Source organism: Panthera leo, chromosome C1 (genome assembly GCF_018350215.1).
Source record: "Panthera leo isolate Ple1 chromosome C1, P.leo_Ple1_pat1.1, whole genome shotgun sequence".
NCBI lineage: Eukaryota > Metazoa > Chordata > Mammalia > Carnivora > Felidae > Panthera > Panthera leo.
The window spans coordinates 118,467,791-118,475,243 of NC_056686.1; positions in this window are offsets into that span (position 1 = coordinate 118,467,791).

Consider the following 7,453-nt stretch of genomic DNA (forward strand, 5'->3'; position numbering starts at 1 on the left):
TGTCAAGTTCAAGGAGGAAAAATACAGTAGCTGAGAGCGGTGGGTGCCGGGGTGGGTATGGTACAGAGAGGGGGTAGATGTGGAATGACCTCTCCGAGGGGGCCTGAAGTGAGCAGGTTGTTCATGCCTCAGGGGGACAGTGTGCCAGGCAGGGGTCCAGCAGGTGCAAAGGCCCTGAGGGGGGAAGGAAGCACTTGCGTCTGAGGAGCAACTGAAGGCCAGCTTGGTTGGGTGAAAAAAATCAGAGGTGCAGGTGAAATCAGAGGAATAGGACCTATGGTAGGAAGTTCTCTTTTCATCCTTCCCTGGAGGGAACCAGATATCCAACCTTATAACAGGGGTTCCCAAAGGGGGATGCATCCGTCCCAAGAATGTGCAAGAGATAAAAGATAAAACTTGTGCGTAGAGCTACTTCCTGTCTCGTCGATCTCTAGATTATGCGGTCTGTGCCTATCATGTGCATAGCACATGAGCAAGACTGTACGTGTACTCGGGGCACCTGGGTGGCTCAATCGGTTAAGCGTCCAACTCTTGATTTCGGCTCAGGTTGTGATCTCACGGTTCACGAGGTTGGGCCCGAGTCAGGCTCTGCAATGACAGCAGGGAGCCTGCTTGGGATTCCCTCTCTCCCTCTCTCTCTGCCCTCCCCCCGCTCACGTGCTTGCAAACGCTCTCTCCCTCTCTCAAAGTAAATAAATAAACTTAAAAAAAGACGGTACATGTACTCAGTTTATAAATATGTGTATTGCAGAATGTTAATAAAATATACTGGGGGTAGAGGGGGCAACAACAACAAGAATATTTGGAGTTCATTGGCCTACTGGTAAATCCAAACCCCACAACATGGCTTACGACTGACCTGCCATGGCTTCCTATTTTCCTCTCTCTTCCCTTATCCCCACATCCTCATGTTGCAGAACCGTCTCCCGATCACCTGGTGTTCATTGGGGGAAATTAATGAGAAATTGTCCGTTGGCTTTCAAAACTCAGCCTTTCCTAAACCATCTCCCTGACCCCACATGCTACCATCAGGCCCTGAACATATTTTTAGCACAGCACCTGAAATGCTTTATTGCTCCTATTTATTTCGAGTTTGTATGTCTTACTTTGGTTGTGATCACCTTGGGACAGGGGTTGTGATTTATTTGTCTTTGGATCTCAGGGTTGCCGGAATTGGCATATAAAAATACAAGGTGCCCAATTAATACATTTTGTGGGACATAAATTTGGGACCTAGTTACACTATGAAATTATTTGTTGTGTATGTGAAATTCACATTTAACTGCGATTCTATATATATTTTTTTAACATTTATTAATTTTTGAGAGAGAGACAGGGAGACACAGAATCTGAAGTAGGTTCCAGGCTCTGAGCTGTCAGCACAGAGCCCGACATGGGGCTCAAACCCACGAACTGCGAAATCATGACCTGAGCTGAAGTCAGACGCTTAACCGACTGAGCCACCCTGGAGCCCCTGGGATTCTGTATTTTAACTGGCACATCCCCAGGGCCTAGCTGAGGTGCTCTCATGGTGGAAGATGTTTGATAATTACTTTTTGAGTGACCATTTGAATACATAGGTCAGGTAGCAGCTATAAAGAATCCCCCCCGCCCCGACCAAAACAGAGAAATGTAAGGACTGATCTTTTATCTTTTTAATAAATATGTTATTAAGGGGAAATTTGGCACCATTAAGTGGGTGTGCACGCGTGTGTGTGCGTGTGTGTGTGTGTCTCTGTGTGTGTGTGTGTGTGTGTGTGTGTGTGTGTGTGTTTCCAGCTCTGTCTACCAACTAGGTCTAGAGGCAATCAGCGGTGACTCCCTGATAGCCTCGAACACCCTAGCACCCATATCTTGGTTTCTAAATACCATTGCTTTCTAACAGTGATACAGAGAAAATAGCTGGAAAGCACAAGGGCAGCCTGGAACGCTTCTCTTGGTCAGAAAGACAAAGGAGAGCTTAAAGATTAATCGGGTCATTTATAAAGGGCACAGGACTCAGCCGGAAGGGGCTTCAATGCACCACGGTGACAATTTGAGCATCAAAAAAGATAATGTTGGTAATGAATATTAGCACATTGAAAAAAATGAATCCATTTATAGGTGTGTGTGTGTGTGAGGAAGAGCGAGAGAAAGAGAGAGAGAGAGAGAGAGAATGAAAGGGTGATTCGTTAGCATTCTCTCTTTCCAGGAGAATGCAAGCTAATAAATATGGAAGGAACAGTAGAATTAGAAAAACCACCATTTTGTAACCAGCAAAATAGTAACTCATTTGGGTGAATATAATCAAGGATGACAAAGGAACTTGATTTGAGAAAAAAGCATCAGAAAACATAATATTCACATAAACCTAAACGATCACCCCACACAGATTGTTTATGGTTCCAGGGTGCGGGGGTGGGGTGGGGGGTTGGGGTGTGCGAATGGTTACACAGGCAGGGGTCTGGAAGCGTCGGCTCTCACCAAGCAATCAAATATCATCAGTGAGGAACCTGAAGTTATGTATCTTCTGATGTGAAACAATGAGAAACGTCAGTAACACTTACATAAACGTTCTTGGCAAAACCGCCTAACCAAATCTAATCGGGAGGAACCAACCAGACAAATCCAGATGTGGGAGATTCTATAGGACAACGGGCTTGAAATCTTTGCAAATATCGGTGTCATAAAAGACAAAGACCGGTGGGAGAGTTTTCCAGAATAAATGATGTTAAAGGGGCTTAGCAACAAAATGACGTGGTGAGGGGGATGTCTGGATGGGCTGGGGGGCAGGGGGGAAGCTACAAAAGACGTTTGGGGAACACTAGAAAAAATGGCAACGATGTTATTGAACTAATGTTCATTTTCCTACATGTGAGTGCTGTGTAGTGGCCGTGTAGAAGAATATTATTATTTTAAAAATATTTTTAATGTTTATTTATTATTGAGAGACAGAGAGAGTGCATGAGCAGGGGAGGGGCAGAGAGCGAGGGAGACACAGAATCCGAAGCAGGGTCCAGGCTCTGAGCTGTCAGCACAGAGCCCCATGCAGGGCTCCAACTCACAAACGCGAGATCATGACCTGCGCCCAAGTCGGACGCTTAAGCGAGCGAGCCACTCACACGCCCCGGAATATTCTTACTCCTCGAGACTCATGCCTAAGGATTGGGGCTGAATATGGGGATGTCTGTAACTTAATTTCAAATGGTTCTCAGAGAGGGAATGAATCTAGGTGAAGGGTTTTAAAACATTACAAACAAGGCCCAGAAAAAGGTGGGGCAGGGGGATATTTGGAGAAGAAAAGATCCAGAAACTGGAGAAAGGCTGGCATGGAGAAAGGGAGGGCAGAGCGTTTGGGAACTGGCAAGCAGCCTATGGGGAGACAATGGTCTTACACTCTCTCCCTCCTTCTCCAGGACATCCCCCATCCCCTGTCCCAGCAAAGCCCTCACTTCTAGAACCAAGCACTTGATGAAAGTAAAGCACCTGTGATAAATGTGGCCCTTCCAATCAGACGCAGTATTTCCAAGCATCGCATTGCCCTTTAATATCTTTGTGAAAACATGTATATCACACACAAACATGCAAGCATAATCCAACACCCCCCTGCCTCTCCCCTCCCTCTTAGCGACTGCTGGGCCCATCAGAGATGATGGAATGCACCATCTGAGCAATGATTTCTTTCAAGACAATAATTACAAAACACTTAGCGGTATTTCCAAATGATTATACGTTTTATTTAAATATTTATCTTTCTGAAATTTGACTTATAATCTATAAGTAATTAGTTATCAGCCCAGCTACCAGGGTGACAGGCGGGTTCCTTAATTTCCTATGCAGTCGACGGGTTTTAGCTCTGAAATTATTCTAGTCACAGCACACTTCAAAGGTCTAAATGAAAAAAAAAAAGTTAAATGCCTTAATATCTTTGAGATTTGCAAAGATATTTGAGGATTTGCTGAGGGATTCGGTGTAGGATGAAGAAAGTGTTTTGTTAGCAGGGAGACTAACTTGCATGTCCAATTTGAAAGAAAATGTGAAATCCAAATGCACAAAGATTATTTAGATGAGAGCGCACTGAACATTGTTTTCCCTCGGCATTCTGAGCGGACGGGGTTGGGGGGGGAGGGCATGCCTTTCCACTTTTGCAAGGGTAACCACGTTTCCAGAAGCCTGACATGCAAACTGGCAACCCCTGATTATAAGCTGTGTAAACTCTAATGGAAGCTCACGCTCCCTCCTGGACACACACACCCTCAACGCACATTTGCAATCCTGCTGGTGTGCTGGCCTGAGTCACCCTTTGACCTTCCCGCTCCGCCTGGCACCGCCTGTCCTGTGTGAGGGTCCCAGGGTCTGTCCCCTCTCGCTCCTCACCCGTGCTGTCCCCTGCCACACTCAGCACATGTCCTGTGCTCTCTGTCTCACAGCTCAGCTCCTCAAGGTGCAAAGCTCACGCTTCTCGCCGGTTCCCCATGACTCTGTCCCCCGGAAGGTCTGGCCCAATGCCAAAGGTGCAGGAAGTCCTGAATGCGGATTTAACTTGTCGACTGCATTCAGTGTGGCTGATGGTCTTGGGAAATTACCTTTTGGCCAACATCCAGTTCTTTGCGGCCATGTGTTACCATCTTGTAAAAGCCAAATATAGTTGACCCTTGAACAACTCGGCTTTCATCTGCCTGGGTCCATTTATAAGTGGATTTTTTTTAAATAAATACAGCACAGTACTGTCAATGTCTTTCCTCTTACTATTTTCCTTTTTTTTTTCTTTTTTTTTTAATTTTAGAGAGAGAGTGCACATGAGTAGGGGAGAGGGCAGAGGAAAGAGAGAGAGAGAGAGAGAGAGAGAGAGAGAGAGAGAGAGAAAATCTTAAGCAGGCTCCATACTCAGCATGGAGCCTGATGTGGGGCTCGATCCCACGACTGTGAGATCATGACCTAAGCCAGTCGGATGCTAAACCGGCTGAGCCACCCAGGTGCCCCTCTTATGATTTTCTTAATAACATTTTCCTTTCTCTAGCTTTCTTTATTCCCCGAATATAGCATATAATACACATAATGTATAAAATATATGTTAATTGACTAGTTTATTGGTAAGGCTTTCGGTCAACAGTAGGCTATTAGTAGTTCAGTTTTGGGGAACCAAAGTTATATGGGGAATTTTGACTGCATAGGGGGCTGGTGCCTCGAACCTCTGTGTTGTACAAGGGTCAACTCTACTAAAAAGCGGTTCTTTCTGGAAATTTGGAATGATGCTCAGCCAACCCTGTCACCCTCCTGAGCACCTGACCTGGCACCTGACAACGGGGACTCTGTTGTCCCCTTCAGACAGGCACCTGGAGGGAGCTGGGGCCTCAAGTGAGCTGACTTTTCCGGTCAGTCCCGGCTGCAGCATTCTGTTCCACCGTGGGGACGTGGGGATAGGACTTTCTGGCTGTTGGCTCACGGCCTGCCCCAAGCACTCACATTACGGTTCTAACAGGGTCCTTAGGAGAAAACTTCCACGGGGCTTCCTATGAATCCAATCATCACAAGAAGATGTTTTAAAGTCCCAGTTCAGGCAGGAGAAGGAAATGGCTTTAGGGGCCCAAGGGTCAGTGTTTTTCTTCACCACGCCTGCCTTCAACACCCACCCCCCGTGTTTCCTCCATTGCTCTACCAAAAGGACAAATTGAAATGCCTCTCAGGGGGCGCCTGGGTGGTTCAGTCAGTTAAGCGTCTGACTTCGGCTCAGGTCATGATCTCGCGGTCCGTGGGTTCGAGCCCCGCGTCGGGCTCTGTGCTAACAGCTCAGAGCCTGGAGCCTGTTTCAGATTCGGTGTCTCCCTCTTTCTCTGACCCTCCCTTGTTCATGCTCTCTCTCTCTCTGTCTCAAAAATAAATAAACGTTAAAAAAAATTTTAAAAAAATGAAATGCCTCTCAGAAGTGCACTGGGTTTTCTATTATTTCATCCAGGAGACCGGGACCTTGAGAGCAGAGAGTGGGAGGGAATGGAGGGACTCAAGTCATGTAGTTGGTGTCCATGAATCAGAGGGTGGTAAAGGGTCCGGAAGCGTTCCAGGGACACAGAGGCAGAAGTTCGGTTCCCCCTGAGCCCTTTTGGCCAGCTTGCCCCGAGAGGTGGGTCACGGAAACCACAAGCCTGAGAGGCTTGGCCTGAATGCAGCCCCATCACGCAGGATGCTCAGGGTGAGCACTGAACAGTCCTCTCTCCCCTCTTCTCCAGAGTGGGCCTGCTGCAGCCACCCCATAATGTCCACCCTCTACCTGCAGCCTACCAACCTCTCCCTCCTGCTCTTGAACATACTGGCAAACCCCAGCGTGCAGCATTGGCTCTCTGTGACCCAGCCTCACGCTTTAATCTTGTGGTCCTGGTCACTGTTCCTCAGGACATCTTTTCACACCTCTATTTTCCAAACTTTGTAGGATGGGCACTTATACCTCAGACTAGTCCAGACCTCGGCAAAGCTGTGACCTCAGGGGACTGCGTCTTCCTTGACTCAGGCTCTTCCTTTTCTACCTAGAGCTCCTCCCCCACCTTACTCTGCCTTCTTTTCACACTTAAATCAACCCCTCCTTCTTATTCTCCTACTGAAACTGTTCTCTGGAGAGGTGCAGAAACCCTTCATCTATACTCCAGTATGAGCCTGTGTCACCTGTCCTGGGGACTGGCTCTAAATCTGGTCTCTAACTGCAGAATCGAGCTGTGGGTCCCAAGGAGCGGGAGGGGGCCGGCTGTGGTCTGGCCGATCACCCTCTGGGTGGGTGGGCCTCTCGCAGTCAAAGCAGGAGTGAAATGAAAAGCTCTAACAGCTAAGTGAAGGCTTGGTCCTCCTGGGAATCAGCAGGCAGATTAAGAGGCAGGACTCCCCAGTGTCTGCCATTAGCTGTCCGATTTGCAAGGTTGACTGAGCTACGATATTTGTTAATTCATTTAACAAATATCTGTTGAGAACCAACTATGTGCCACGCAGTGTCTAGGCTTAGGGAAGACGGCAGTGAACAAGCACGGAACATCTCTGTCCCTGTACGGTTTGTATTCTAGTGAGGTAGACAGTCAATCAGCAAGGAAGACAATTAAAAATGTGCTCATGCCGAAGTGGTAAGTGCTAGGAAGAACGAAATAAAGTGGGAAGGGGGATGAAGCGTCAGGGTGGAGTTGAATTCCAAATCAGATGGCTAGGAAAGACCTCGCTAAGAAGAGGAACTTTGAGTAAACATCTGAAGCAAGCAAGGAGGGCTGTGGAGTAGCTGTCTGGGGGGAAAACATTCAGAAAGATGTAACAGCCAGTGCAAAGTCACAACAGGTGTGAATGTCCCGGCATAGTGAAGAGCCCAGAGGCCAACACAGAAGGGAGAGAGGGATCAGATGGGCATGCTGGCTGGGGACTTGATTTTGATTCTAAGATGGGAGCTATGGGAGGGTTCTGAGCAGGGCTTCTGAGAGGGTTCTGCTCAGACCCACACTTTAAC